At 39.0% G+C, this 16633-nt stretch overlaps 1 long non-coding RNA gene across 1 annotated transcript in view; it reads left to right on the top strand.

Annotated features, from left to right (window-relative positions):
- Positions 1–15708, top strand: part of LOC121280517 — a 35212-nt gene extending 19504 nt beyond the window's left edge. Inside the window, exons 2-3 of the long non-coding RNA XR_005943629.1 lie at positions 3603–3742; positions 15436–15708. This is a non-coding gene — a long non-coding RNA (uncharacterized LOC121280517). The remainder of the gene's footprint in view (positions 1–3602; positions 3743–15435) is intronic.
- The last annotated feature ends 925 nt before the right edge of the window (positions 15709–16633 follow it).

The following is a 16633-nucleotide window of genomic DNA, read 5'->3' as shown; positions in this document are numbered from 1 at the left end:
GGCCTTTGCTAGCTAAGTGCCAGAATTCACTCCCCTCATTGAATGCTCTATTCAACAAAATGCTAATGAACTCTACCTCTCTTACATTTCAAAACTAATATACATCAAAGCACCCAGACTAGCTGGCTTTAATCCAATTAAGACACACCCACAGACTAAACATCTGTTTAAAAAAAAATTCCAATAATATTATATACATTAATAACTTCATGACACATAGTTTTATCTGCGAGTAGCTGCTCCCAGTCCACTTGGATCAAATCACATCTCATCTTAGTAAAATTAGCCTTTCCCCAGTTTAGAACTTTTATTCCTGGCCCAACCTCATCTTTTCCCATAACTATTCTAAATCTACCTGAGTTATGGTCACTATCTCCAAAATACTCCCATACTGATACGCCTTCCACCTGCCTGGGCTCATTAGGACCAGAACTGCCACTTCCCTTGTTGGGCTTTCTACTTACTGACTGAAAACGTTCTCCTGGATGCAACTTAAGAATTTTTCTCCCTCGCTACCTTGTACACTAAAACTATTTAGGACTGGTATGAGGTGAAATTTCTCACTCAAAGAGTTATGAATCTTTATAGTTTTCTACCACAGGGAGCTGTGAATGCTCAGTCATTTAGTATGTTCAAGGCAGAAGTTGATAGTCTTTTGGTAACTAAGGGAATTGAGGGACATGGGGATTGTGCAAGCAGAAAATCAGCCATGCTTTTGTAGAATAGTAGAGCAGGCTCAAAGGACCAAATACTCCAGCTCCTATTTCTTATGTTCTTTTAACTTATAGTTCAGGCGATTGCTGTGGCCATCTCCATACCTTATTATCGATAACAGTAATTTATGGACTTGCCCTTTAGAGAACAGAAAGAATTTCAATTGTGAAAGATATTAATCAGTATTTAAAAAATGGAATGACTGAGTTGGTTGAGTCTAGTTGCTAGATGGGGTCTGCAAAAGGCCGCGATAGAACCAACAGAAGGGAAACCCTACCCAAGCTTGACCTCACCAATCTACTTTCAGATGCTTCAGATGTATCTCTCCATGACAACATTGATAAGAGTGACCACCACACAGTACTTGCGGAGAAGAAGTTGCACATCAACACTGAGGTCATTGTCTATTGTGTTCCATAGGACAGCCATGTTAGATGGGATACATTCAGAACAAATCTAGAAGCTCGAAACTGGGCATCCATGAGGCATTGTTGCCCATCAGCAGCAGAAAAATTCCATTCCACAATAATCTGTAACCTTATGACCCAACATATCCCTCACTCTGCCATTACCAACAAACCAGGCAAAGACCTTTGTTTAATGAAGATTATGTCAAGAGCAGCAACTGGTGTACTGTTGGAAAGGAATTTCCCAGAATTTTTTCTAACTTGTCCTTAAGCAGTCCTTCTCATCATGAACTGTGTGATTAATGGGAGGGCACAGTGTGAGAGGGAGGTCATGGTGTGCAGAAGGAGTAATATCTCATTTCAGTCATTTGGTAGCACAGAACTTGAGTATTGCTGAAAAAATACATTTTGTCGAAGCTTTTCATCTTGCACTCATCAGGACAATCGCAAGAATACCAATGTCAGGGGAAGCAACAGCGTTATACTGTTTGAGAAGAGAGTGCGGATTGGTTGGCAAGTAGGCTCTGATTGCTAGAGGCATTGCCATGGAGAATGCATCAGTTAATTGTGACTGACAGTTAACTGCCAAACATTGTTTTATATTTAAACCAGGCAGCTTGACTCTGATTGACCAATGCATTATCCTGAGGAATGAACCAGTGAATGGCTATCACTTATTTTGTTTAGCTGAAACTGGCGCAATGTTTGTGCAAAGAACAGGGCTTTGTGTATTAATATATGTAGCTTCCAGTACACGCAAATGTGCCACATTGCAAGCCTGAATGATAACCTTAAATTAGTTATCAACGTAATTTTTAGCACACTGAGGATTATTTAGCAGATGTTGTCCAATCACAGGATTGCATCTGATGTTGGACACTGCTGTGTTTTGAGTTTTGCAAGCATGGGCTGCTTGGGCACGGTCAGTACCTTCCCCATTGTGAACAGAGGAAGGGATATGCTGCTTGATATGATCCGCCAGTTGTTTCACCTGACATTGTTATTCTTGCGATTGTCCTGATCAGTGCAAGACAAAATTTTTTTTTCAGCGATACTCGAGACCTCATTATGTTGAATGGCATGGAATGGATAAGGTCAGAACATCCCATCCCAGTGCAAATCTGGTGCAAATTCAAACATAGGTGCTGCCTGTGATGACCACAGTTGGAATGGAACCTTCAACATAGAGATGATAACAGCCATTTCTAGACGTTAAAAAAAAATGAGGCTTGCTTATCAGTGCTGACTTTACTCGCTGTACTGTTCCTCATCTGAGACTCTGAGCAGTACACATTTCTTGAATTTGCACCATGACTTGTTGCAAAGTTTGCACATTATCAAAGCCTGCCAAAAGCTCAGCAGCCAAGCCTGCCTGATGCTTGATTAATATCAAACGCTCAGTGAAACCACAGCAGAGACAGAGACCCAAATCTAGCAGCCACCATAAAAAATGTAAATCCTTCACTTATACCAACAGATGCACATGAACAGATAAGTAGTGAGATATGGCAGTCAGTCCTATGGTAAGAAGTGGTTCACATCCATTTCATATATGAGTGGACAAAATGAAGTTGAATCATGAGGAATGGAAGAAATGGACGCTTAAGTCTTAACATTTGAATTAAAATTAGACAGCAGGCATTGCAAACTAATATTAGACGTTTGATTTTTTTTTCAAACCACAACTTATGGGGTGGCCTGCATTCTGTGGAGAATGGATTTTCTCTGTTTCACGATTATCTGCTGTATGCCTGCATTTGAGAAAGAAACATTTGCATTCATATAGTGCCTTTCATGATCTCAGTATGTCACAGAGCGCTTACTGCCAGTGAGGACCAACTTTCAAATTGTTGTAATGTAGGAAATGCAGCAAACAAATTAAGCACAACAAGCTCCCACAAATAACAATGCACCAGTAGCCAGACAATCTGTTTTGTGATGTTGATTGGGGGATAAATATTAACTAGGACATCAAGTTACAAATCCACTGCTCTTCTTCAAAATGTGATCTTTTTACATTCACCTGAGACAGGACTTGAGTTCAATGTCTCATTCAAAAACCTGACAGTGCAGTACTCTCTCAGTACTTCACTTGGGCACCAGCCTAGATTTTTAAGTGTCTGGAGTAGAACCTGAACACATAATCTTCTGATTGAGGGGGCAAGAGTGCTACTCAGTGAGCCACGGCTGACACTGAATCACATTGTTGAGATTGTAGTAAGAAGTGAATCATGGAGCACAAGTGAGAAATAGCAGATGGTGGTGCAAGAGCGAGGGCATGTTGCTCAGGTGGTCACATGGCTGCAGTGAATGATTTCAGTTTATTGTGTTCTGAAACAAATTGAGGCAATGCACAAAACTCCCTTGTGATGGTTATTAGATTGGGAGGGATGGAGGGAGGGGGCAGCTCGTGCCCCATGGTGCTGCCAATTGCTAAAGCTCACAAGTTAATTGCATCTCCAATTCTCTCCTGTTTTTCAGATGTTAGTGCATTCAAGCTTGCAGTCCACATTGATGTCAACGACAGCTGAGCTATCCAGAGTGTCAGTCAGATGTCAAAAACACTCAAAATCCATTGAATGATCTAGAAGCCTGGGAATCACACTCTAGCTGCCTGCAAGGTGAAATTGATAATAACATGTTTATGTGTTTATATGAAAGGGATGCTTTGAGTGCGAGGAGTTTGCTTGGAATACTATAAATACTATCTTATTTTATTCTTCAGTTCATTTGCCTCAGCCATTTATTCCAAGTGGTACAGCAGTGTGATGAGACATTATGGAGTAATTGAGTTCCCATATTAGATTCATCAAAGTTTCACTGAAAAGATTCTGAAAAGGGCTTAAAATTTTTGTAGACTGTTATCTTTGAGAAATTTTAACTTGTGTAAGTCAGGCTATATACTTCTGATCATTGGCTGTGTTTCTTTTCCGTCAGTGTAATTATGGTCAGGACTTCCTAGCCTTGTCGTGATGGGCGGTCACCATCAGACTTATAATTATAGATTTTTATTTAATTCAAATTTTGCCATCTGCCATGGTGGAGTTCAAACCCGGGTACCCAGAGCATTACGCTGGGTCTCTAGCCCAGTGACAATACTACAATGTCACTGCCTCCCCAACCAGCCCATGCTTGCAAAACTCAAAACACAGTGTTCAACATTAGATGTGATTCCTCAATTCCACAACATTTGCTAAATAATCCTCAGTGTGCTAAGAATTATGCTGACCACCAATTTAAGATTGTTAGTTGGACTCACAGTGTGGCACATTTGCATGTACTGGAAGCTACATATATTAATACACAGGGCCCTGTTCTTTGCAGACAGAAAGATCATGTACACACATTGTTCTGAAGAAGGGTAATAAGGACTTGAAATGTTAATTCTGTTCCTCTCTCCACAGATGCTGCTAGACCTGCTGGGTTTTTCCAGCATTTTCTGTTTTTGTTTGTATGTACACCTATTGTGCCTGTTTCAGCAAAACAAAATAAGTGATAGCCATTCGCTGACTCATTCCACAGAGCAATGCCTTGGCCAATCAGAGTCAAGCTGTCTGGTTTAAATTTCAAACAACAGTCACCATCACTGGTGTATTCTCCATGGCAATGCCTCTACCAATCAGAGTTCACTTGCCAACCAATCAGCTGTCTCTTCACATACAGTATAAATTGTTGTTTTCCCCTTATATTGGTATTCTTGCAAAGTGTCCTGATGAGTGCAAGATGAAAAGGTTTGACATGTCTCTTTTTTCAGAATAATATACATAAATATATATATAATATTTTTTATATATACACGATACATACACATAAACATAAACCGCTTTACAACATTTACTTTCTCTGTAAATTTACATGCCAATTAAAGCAAATAAAATCTATCATTCACAAAATGGCTCTTATAGGAACATAGAAACACAAGTAGGACATTTAGCCTATTCCCCCCCCCACCCCCCAAGTTTGCTCTGCTACCCAGGGCCTAGTAGAGACCGATGCAGATGGTGCCAAACACCAGGGGCTGGGGTCTGGGAGAAGCATGGACTTGGTATTTCAAACAGTTTCTCGTTGCCACACTGAGCAACCCGAGCTCCAGACCTGAAAGTCCGGCTTAAAAAAAGCGGATCCGTCAGGCTGAGAGTTCCAATATTTTTTAAGCGGGTCTGTCAGTGTCATGTCACTTTCACTAGTTGCTGTTGCTGCTTCTGACCTTTGGGCTAGAGAGTTGAATTGCTTTATCAATGTAGTGATTTCTTTGTAGCAACTTTCCTAACATCAGTTGATTGCTCTGTGATTAATTATCCTGAGAGAATCAGCATTGGGCCCTCTAATTTCACCATTGCTGCAGTCATTCTGCTTTCTGCATGCAGGTGTAATGAAAGAAAGACAAAACCTACTTTTATACAACAACTTTCACTATGCCCCAAATCACTTTACAACCAATTAAATACTGCTACGTTGTAGTCACCGGTATAATGTAGGCAATGTTATCAAATAGGCTCAGAGGGTCGCATTGCCTATGTCTGTTCATAATTCGTATGTGCGAATGTCATCCTGGGATGGATGAGATGAGCTGGGTTAAATGGCCTTTGCCATCCAAAATTATCATGTCAACAGAGGCTGGAGTTCTGTTTATTTTGTTGCTAATAGAAGTTTACTGTGTGCAGGCTTTGTGGGATGAGATTGCCAGGACAGTAGTGCGTAATGGGCTCATAGTGACTCAGTAACTTGTTTTATTCTGCACATGATTCACAAGAGTCTTTTTCTATTGACTTCATTCTTGTTCTTTTGTCTGCTTACCTATTCTCCAACTCTATCTTGGATGCTTTTTATGAGTTTTTTGAGGTATTGAAGTATCGTGATAAAGTTGTGTTTCATGGTAATATTGAAAATATATTGCAGCAAGAAGCAGCCATCAGCAGAGTCTTCAGATATGAAACAGCTATGTTATGATGCAGCAGATAATATGTGCCAGGCAGATCAAATCCATGAGGATCACACGGTCATAACCATTTTGGAATTTGTATTTTATTTCGAGATGTATGCCCTGAATTCAGCAGTAATAAGACTTTAGAGATTTTTCAGAAAACTAAATTAAACATTTATTAACAAAAGAAAAGATTTCAAGCACATACATAAGTCTACAAATTACTACTATAGTAACTCCTAAAACCCCTAATTAATCTGGCTTCCAGTTATACCCCTGTTAAGGTAACGGTAAAAAATATTAAACAGATGCCAACAAGTTAACACAATACCCTGGACAGTAGAATTCAAAGTGGCTTTCCCTAGCTTCAGTTTCTATGGACAGCAGGCTTAATGCACAAATACTGGAGGCTTTTCACACTTCTGGTAGATCTTACAATGTCTTCACAAACACATAGCCTCATTCTCCTTTGTACATGATTCTCCCTTTTAAAGTAAATTCCATTGTTCCCAAATATCTTTGGAACTTTACCTTTCTCATAATATAAATCATTTCATGGTGCTAATATTGTCAGTGGCCTATCTTTTCTGGCTAGGTGTAACATCCTACCATCTCTTTGAAATTCAAGCTACCCTGATTTATCTAAAAATGCAAATCCTCCTCATCTCACATTCTAAGATTTCAGCCATGTTTACATATTTAGCATTTCAAACCTGGCTTCTTTTGCTGAGTCAAAGCCTCCAGACTAGCTGTCTCCCATTCAATTAAATCCCCCTTCCCACACAGAGAGAAATTATCCAAACTCCACTATTAACCTACTTTTACCAATAAATCACAATAATATTCTGATAATTATTATACTTTTGTGACTTCCCCCTCCTTATGGGAAAATGAACTGTCATAATTTGTTCATTTTCCTAACCCATCTTACACCATTACCTCCTATACATAACTCACACTATTACATTACCAGATGCACGCATTAACATAACAATATATACAAATCCTTGGTATCAGCTGAAATCAACCCAGAACAGTGTCCAGGTTTTAAATGTCCATTTTCCTTTGAGCTTTAAACTCTTGACAATGCATCTGCAATTTGATTTTCTCATCCAGCCACATGTAAAATCTGTAGATTAAATGGTTGCTGTAAAACAATTCCATCTGAACAGCCTTGCATTTCAGTCTCGAAATTTATCCAGAAACTTTAAAGCGTTGTGGTCTGTATAAACAATTGTTTCTGATGAATTGTTTGCAGTGTAAATTTTGAAATGCTGCAACATTAACACCAGACCCAGAGCCTCCTTTTCAATCATTAAATACGTGGATACATGAAAAATACCCTATCGGTTTCTCAATTCCAGTTTAATCTTCTTGCAACAGTATGGCCCCAATGCCTATATTGCTTGCATCAATGGCTAACTTAAATCTCTTGGCATAATTGGGTACTGCCAAAACTGGTGTCGTAGTCAATACAGTTTTCAAGCTGTCAGATGCCTCTGTTTCCATTGTAAAGTCTTGTTCTTTCTTTAATAATTCAGTCAATGGATTAACCGTACTGCTAAAATTTGGTACGAGTTTCCTGTAAAACTCACTCATGCCCAGAAATCTCAAAACTTCTCATTTTGTTGTACGCACTGGGAAATCCACGATGGCTTTGACTTTCACATCTCTCGGAGCCACCTTATCAGGTCCAATGTAAATATATATAACTTGTGCATTTGCAAATTCACTTTTAGCCAAGTTCATCACCAAATTAGCTCCTTGTATTCGACTAAATAATTCTCTCAGATGTTGTAAATTCTCCTCCCACGTTTGACTGAAAACTATCAAGTCATCAAAATAAACAGCACAATTGCTCAGTCCTGAAATTACTTTATTTGTCTGTTTTTGAAATGTTGCAGGTGCATTTTCAATACCAAATGGCATGACTTTAAACTGATATAGTCCATTTGGTGTTATCTCCTTTGCTCTCTCTGATAATGGTGCTTGCCAATATCCTCTCGGCAAGTCAATCTTTGTGATAAACTTTGATTGTACCACTTTCTGAATGCAATCTTCCAACCCTGGTGTAGGATATTAATCAGCTTATGTCATTGCGTTCACCTATCGATAGTCCACACACAGTCTTTGTGTTCTACTTGGTTTCTGTACCATCATAATAGGTGAACTCCAGTTACTACAACTAGACTCAATGATGTCATTTTGAAGCATGAATTCAATTTCTTTCTGTATTTGTGATAACTTTGTTGGATTTAATCCATAAGGATGTTGTCTTACCGAAGATGAAACTTCTATACTCACATCATGTGTAGCTAAATCCTCCATGGCTTATTCCCACAACTAGGTTTGTGCGACTGCAATAGCTTCTCCAAATCACTTTGACACTTGTCTGGAAGGTAACTCAATATTACATTTAAAATTTCAAGTACCCCCTCATTATCCAGCTTGATTAGAGGAAACTAATTTCAGAATCCTTCATTTCTACCTCAGTTTCCTTATCTTACCACCTCCTTTAGCTTGTCTTCCTTGTCAAAGTGCTTTTTAAGCATATTTACATGACACACCCTCTGCTTCTTTCTTCAATCTGAATTTTATATTAAATAATTTACTTCACTCAGTTTCTTTTCAATCCTGTAAGGCCCACTAAGCCTTGCCTTTAACGAGTCACCCAGTACTGGTAACAAAACTAACACTTTTTCCCCAGCAACAAAACCATAAGCTGTAGCTTTCCTATCTGCCTTCACTTTCATCACTTGTTTTGATATCTTTATATGTTCCCTAGCTAACTCGCATGGTTTGTCCAATCTTTCCCTGGAGTTTGATACATAATCCAGGATAGTAGTTTCCAAATTTTGACCCACCAATTTCTCATGAATCAATTTCATTGCTCCCCTTACCTCATGATCATAGACTAATTCAAAAGGACTAAATCCAACTGATGCATTAGAACCATCCCTAATAGCAAATAACAAGAATGGAATTCCCCGATCCCAATCCTGTGGATAGTTCTGACTATATGCCATCTTCATACTTTTTAAAGTTTGATGCCATCTTTCCCATACCTCGTGATTCAGGATGGTAAGCTGTTGACTTAAACTGCTTTATCCCCAAACTGTTCATTACTTCTTTAAATAGCTATGACATGAAATTTGAAACCTGATCTGATTGTATTTCTTTTGGTAAACCATAGCTTGTAAAAAATATTAGTCAACTCTTCCACAGTTCTCTTTATTGTAATATTTCTCAATATTACAATATTTCAGGATACCTTGTAGACACATCCATTACTTTCAGTAAGTACTGATTTCCACTTTTAGTCTTAGTGAGGGGTACAACACAACCCTAGTTAAAGATTCTTCAAATGCTCGAATTGAAATTAAAGTGCTGGCTTAATCACTGCTTGTGGTTTCCCTATCACCTGACATGTGTGACATGTTCTATAGAATTTAATTACATCTATTTGCGATCCAGGCCAATATCAATGTTTTTGCATTTTTGCCTATCTCTTTCTAATTCCTAAATGTCCCACCACCCGCCCCCCCAAATTGGAATTTCATGAGTTATTCTCAGGATCTTGTTTCTAAATCCAAATGGTATAACAATCTGATGTACTTCCCTCCAGTTTTCATCTGCTGAAACCTTATATGGCCACCACCTTCTCATTAACACATTACCCTTAAGGGAATAACATTCTGGAATACATTCTGCCTCTGTATCTTAATAAGCTATCTGATGTAACTGTCTTATTTGTGGAAACCTTTTCTGTAACTCTACCAACTGCCTTAAGCTAAATACCTCAGCTGCATTTTCCTCCATTCTTTCTATCAAACAATCTTATTAAAGGCAGTATCAGCTAATTGATCTTCAACACCTTTTCTCTGCTTTTTAACTTCCTCTCATTCCTATTTCAACCTGTGAGCTTGTGACCTTGTTGCCACACAATCTGGAAACAATCCAGGGTGCTCTTTCTGCAACCTTTCTGCTGAAAGCACCTCTACAGGCTGCTCAACTACCATAGGCATCATCCACATCTGTGACCCAGCTATATCATTACCTAAAATAAATTGAACCCCTGCAAAGGGCACTTTTTCCAGAACCCCAATAATCACTTCACCTGTTTTCGGCTTATTCTTTAGATTTACCTTCCACAATGGAATAGGTTTAACATCTCCATGAACCCCACTTATTATCACCTGTTCCCACAATACTCCCTCTGATCAATAAATATCACTATCCCTCATCATTAAGGATTGACTCAACCCTGTGTCTCTTAAAATTTTAATATCTTTACCTACTCCACTCTGTTAACCTCCCCTTCACATACAAAATGTTTAAACATTTCTGCAACCTGCTCCTCAGAACACCCTTGGGTAAATTGTGAACACATTCCCACTTATTTACTTATCACCGATTCCTCTTGTTTTACCTGTACGCAAACCACAGGTTTTTCCTGTGCCTGAACCTCAGAACCCACAGTACTTATACTTCCAGAACTTTTCTGCCTCCCAATAATTTCAGCAGATTTTCCCTGTAATTTCCAACACACTGACTTCACGTGCCCAACTTTATAACAATGACAACACATCAATTTTTGAGTGTCACTCCTACCCTCAGCACCTTCCTTTTTAGTTTGAGAAAAAGCTTCCTGGGAATTTCCACCTACTCCTTCTCTTCCCTGACTACCCACCTCCCTTTCACCTTCCCACTTTCTATCCTTCTCTGATTTAAAAGGGTGTCAAAAAAAGTTTAGAACAATTAACAATCAGCTACCTCTGCTGCTTGTCTTACCGTTTTAACCCTTTTTCCTCCACCTGAGCTCTCACCACCGAAGAAATTGAATCTTTAAATTCTTCCAAAAGGATTACTTCTCGAATATGTTGTCTCTATCTTTAGTGCGCGTATCCACCGGTCAAATTTACTTTGTTTTACTCTCTCAAACTCAATATAAGTTTGCCCAGGCTGTTTTCTTATATTCCTAAATTTCTGCCTGTATGCCTCAAGGACCAACTCATATGCACTCGAAGTAGCCTTTTTTTTTTACCACATCATAGTCCACTGACACTTCTTCTGACGGTGAAGCATAAATCTCATGTGCTCTACCCACTAACCTAGAGTGTAACAACAATGCCCAGTTTTCTTGTGGCCATTTCATCTGTTTAGCTATCTTCTCAAATGAAATAAAGAACGCTTCCACATCTCTTTCTTCAAACTTCAGAAGAGCTTGCACAAACTTAAGCTTCTCCCTACTGGGTTTTAAATTAATGGTTTTTTTCAGCATCAGAACTTTCCTCAGCAACTGATGTCTCTTTTTTAAAGTCCAGCTTTTTAAGTCGGTACTCTCTGTCTCTTTCCTTCTCTCTTTCCTCCATTGCTAACTTTTCCCCTCTGGAGATCAAGTTTTGGCATTTCCATTTCTTTTTGGAATAATTTCTTTTTTTCTTTTACCTCCAATTCTCAGTTTGTTGGCTTGTTCAAATCCAAGCCTCTTCATTTCTAACTGAAGTCTCACTACCTCCAGCTGTGACTCACGCATGTCAGGTATCACTTCCACCTTCAAATGCTGTGCTATCACTTCAATTATGTCTGCTTTCTTTGCCCCGACAGGAAACCTCAACTGTAACTTATCCGCAAACTCTGTGAACTTACCCTTAGATACATTTTGTAACCCAATCAGAGTTATATCTTCTACTTCCATAAAGGTTTTAGCCATGGATACAGCCATTTTTGCAGTCTCACCACTTAAAAAATCCCTCACACCAACTCCCGAATTCAAAGTGCTTCTCGTACTCATAACCTTAAGATTTACCAACTCCAAACCAATCAAGGAATTTCAAACGTCCTACAAAAAGCCCCCAATTTGTTATGATGTGGCAGATCATGTGTGCCAGGCAGATCAAATCTACGAGGGAAACTTGATCACACAGTCACAACGATTTTGCAATTAACATTTCATTTTGAGATGTGTGTCCAGAATTCAATAGTAATAAGTCCACCAAGACTTTAGAGATTTTTTGGAAAACTAAATTAAACATTTATTAACAAAAGGAAAGATTTCAAGCACATACATAGGTCTACAAATTACTACTATAATAACTCCTAAAACCCCTAATTAATCTGGCTTCCAGTTACACTCCTATTAAGGCAATGGTAAGAAAAAAATTAAACAATTTTAAACAGATGCCAGCAAGTTAACACAATAACCTGGCAGTAGAATTCAAAGTGGCTTTCCCAGCTTCAGTTTCTGTAGATAGTAGGCTTAATGCACAAAATACTGGAGGTTTTTAACTCTTCTGGTAGATCTTACAATGCCTTCCCTAGGAGCCTCATTCTCTTTTATACATGTTTCTCCCTTTTAATGTAAATTCCATTGTTCCCATATGTCTTTGGAACTTTACCTTTCTCATAATATAAATAATTTCATGATGCTAATATTATCAGGAACCTTTGGGAAAAATAACCGATGGCTAGAAGCCAGCTAGAAGCTGGCTTGGCCTAGCTTCTCTGGCTAGGTGTAACATCCTACCATCTCATTGAAATTCAGACTACCCTGATTTATCTAAAAATGTAAATTCTCCTAATCTCACATTCTAAGACTTAAGCCATATTTATGTATTTAGCATTTCAAGCCTAGCTTCTTTTGATGAATCAAAGCCTCCAGACCAGCTGTCTCCCATTCAATTAATTTCCCCACATACACACACACAAACTATCCAAACTCCACTGTTAACCTACTTTTACAATAAATCACAATAATATCGTGAGGATTATTATACTTTCGTGACAGGTACAATTATGAACCATTCAGTCTTTGTTCCCTGGCCCCTTAAAAGTTCTGTTGTACAGAGACACCTGAGGGCTCGGAGACAGGAAAGGCATCGGGAGCCATGATTTCTCTCCCTGGCCCTGCTGCCATCCAATAAGATTATGCAACCTAACTTCATAACCTTTGCTCTGCCCCTATTAGGTTAACAAATATGCATTAAACTCAGATTTAAAATTAACAGTTGCATAAATTGTCATTTGCACAAAGAGTTCAAACTTCTGCCACCCTTTGTACGGAGAGGTTTTTCCTAATTTCACTCCTGATTTTTAGATGTTTTCTCTATGTTCCTTATCTGTTCCCTTAGTGCCTTGAAAATATCAATCTAATTACCTTTAATCTTCCAAAATGAAGGGAATACACCATCGTTTGTATTATCTCTCCTTGTAATTTATTCCTTGAAGCCCATTCTAGTAAATTTGTACTGCAGCCCCTCCAAGGTCATTGTATCCTTCCTAAGACTTCCTTCTCAAGGGCAGTTTCGGATTGGCAATAAATGCTGGCCTAGCCAGCGAAGCTCATATCCCATGATTGAATGAAAAAAGACACCCTGCACAGAACTGCTCATTGTACTCCCAGTGTGGTCTAACCAGGGTTTAGTATGGCTGTGGCACAACTTCTAACCCACTGTATTCTATTCCTTTAGATATAAAGGCCAGCATTCCATTACCCTTGCTGATTATTTTCTGTAACTGTTCATGACATTTTAATGATGTATGTACATGGACTCCCAAGTCTCTTTGGACCTCCTCTGTTTCTAGCCTTTCTCTATTTAGAAAGTACACTGCTTTATTCCTTTTTAGGTCCAAAATGGATGACCTCACATTTGCTGACAATGAAATTCATTGGCTACGGTTTTGCCCATTCACTTAATCTATCAATATCACTTTGTAATTTTACACTGTCATCTACGCTCCTTATAACACTGACTATCTTCATGTCATCAGCAAAATTGGATATGCGGCCTTCTATTCCATTATCTGAATCGTTAATAACAATGCTGGATAGATGAGGCGCCAACACAGATCCTTGTGGTACACCGCTAGTCGTATTCTGCCAATTAAACTACTTGCCCATTGTCCCTAATCTCTGTCTCCTACCACTCAGTCAATTGTTTAACCAGGTCAATAATTTGCCTTCAATTCCATTGTGAAAATCAAAAGCTGGAACATTGCCCTGGACTGAAGGGATGCTGATGTTTACAAAAATGACAATGTTGCTGGTTTGTGCAATGATAAGAGCATGGCCTAGAGAAAAAAAATAGGAGGGAAAATTAGTTGGTGGGTAGGGCATGGGAATGCAGGGAATGATCCCTTTTTCTGACAAGTGAGTTCTGAAGTGCCTCTGATATTGAACCTTGAACATTCTGGTAACGAAGTCAGTGAAGTGCAGCAGCCCACTGGCAAAGAGATGAGAAAAATCTTACATGCTCATGGATTTTGAAGTTTGGTGCAAGTCAGCAGAGTGTATCTTTACAAATCATTATCCATCGATCTGAACACTTTATTTACTTATTCCATTTCTGTGTGTGTTATATTAAAAGCCAAATTCTTATGTGGGGTTATCGATATTTTATTCAGAGAATATTCTGATGGTCATTTAGTATTTTTAAAAAAAATCTTAAATCATTGCTGTAATAACTATTAGTCTTGTTATTTTATTCTGATAATTTTCTTTGCTCCTCCGGACTTGAAGGAGTTATCTTCTTGCTGGGTTAGGGTTCCATTGGAATTAGATATCCTCTGGTCCCCATATCGAAGTAACATTTATTAATGCATAAGCCTTGATGTTGAGTGTTGGTAAGAGATTTGGTCACAAAAGCAATTGCAGCTGGGCCTGATTTTAGTTTATATCTACAAGCCCACATTTCCAGAATGAGACACTGCATTGAGATTGCTGCCTGGTTTCCCCAGTTGATCTCCTCCTCCCTATACTAGGGTCACTGAGGCTAGTCATTTTCTATCTGCAGCAGCCTTAATTGAGAATATATGGGGATATATGGGGGGATTTCTGTGACAGGACTAGTACCTCTGAATCATTGCCAGCCGCACACTCCAGTTTTGAAAGTGGGTAAGGGTCATTAGTGTCCCACCGTGTCCTCAGTTCCCACTTTTGCCTCCAAGCAGTTGATCATGCACACCAGCAGGCTCACACTATCTTGGTACCTCACCTTGGCTGACAAGCTGAACTAAGTGAGGGTCATCAGCTTTGCCTGGTGTAGGCAAGGGATATCAATCCTCTGAGTACATGAAGTCTGGAATGATGGAAGAGGCAGATGATTTTGTTTTATTCTTTCATGGGATGTGGGCAACGGCAACATTTGTTGCCTATTCCTAATTGCCCTTGACAACTGAGTGGCTTGCTAGGCAATTTCAGTGAGCAGCTAAGAGTCAACCACATTGCTGTGGGTATGGAGTCACATGTAGGCCAGATCAGTGAAGGATGGCAGATTTCCTTCCCTAAATGACATTAGTGAACCGGATGGGTTTTTATGATGATCAATGATAGTTGCACGGCCACCATTACTGAGATTAATTTTTAATTCCAGATTTTATTTTTAATCCTAGCAAGACGAAGATGGCCCTGAAGGTCGATACCAGCAAGATGATTGACACATCCAGGGCACTCTCCTGACAAGGCTGTCTTGTCAAAAATCACCTCATAAAAGATTTGAACCTTACTGAATACCATCCCAGGGTTAGCAATGACACCTAGTCGCAAAAATGCTGCTGCCTACAGGAGAACGTTGTATCCAACCCTCAGTAAGGGAAAGGGACCTGGTGAAGAAGATGAGAATACCTAGTTGAGGAATTGAGTCTTACCCGGGCTCAATTGTTGAGGAGCCCACATGTATTTTCCTTTACTTATTGAGTATAGTTTTTCAATAAGAATATTTATCTATTGTAAAATCTAACTTAAAGTTGTATTTTCTTTTCCTTTGTAGACACAGCTGTGACCAATAAATCTATTTGATTTCCATGTTAAAGAAGTTGCCAGTTTTGTTCAACAACACTTTCACCACCAGTTCAGAAGTTTTAGACTCATCATTGAGGCTGACACTTACATGTTGTCCTGAGGAAGTGATGCATTATCAGAGGAATGTGACAAGAAATGGAATAGTTCATCTATGTTTTTATGCTTTTTCATTACTGTGTGCCTTAAAGTTTAAGTTAGTCTTAAAATATCACACACAAAATGAAAGATTAATTCAAAAGTTAACACATTTGAGATAAGCTGACTATGACAGTCTGAGAAAAGAAAGAAAGATTTGCATTTATATAGCATTTTCATGACCACTGGACACCTCAAAGCCCTTTACACTGATGAAGTACTTTTGAAGTGTAGTCACTGTTGTTACGTAGGAAACATGGCAGCCTAGTTGTGCACAAAACCTCCCACGAATAGGAATGTGATAATGAACAGATGATCTGTTTTTATGATCTTTATTGAGGGATATACATTGACCAAGACACTGGGATAACTGAAATGGTGTCAGTCTTTTACATCAACCTGAGCAGGCAGGTTGGGTCTCATCCGATAGGCGACACCTCTGACAGTGCTGTCCTCCCATCAGCACTGTGCGAGCCCTAACTTTGTGCTTAAGCCCTGAGAGTGGGACTTGAACCCTAAATCTTGTGACACAGGGGCAAGAGTGCTCCCAAATGAGCCACTGCTGTGAACAAAGTATTCTGAATTCATAAATATTTTGACTCCAAAGTTATTAAATGTGAATATACTAAAGAAATAACTGTTATGATCCAATGA

The sequence above is a fragment of the Carcharodon carcharias genome, chromosome 7, assembly GCF_017639515.1.
Source record: "Carcharodon carcharias isolate sCarCar2 chromosome 7, sCarCar2.pri, whole genome shotgun sequence".
NCBI lineage: Eukaryota > Metazoa > Chordata > Chondrichthyes > Lamniformes > Lamnidae > Carcharodon > Carcharodon carcharias.
The sequence above is the reverse complement of the archived record's forward strand: the minus strand, read 5'-3'. Positions and strand labels throughout refer to the sequence as shown.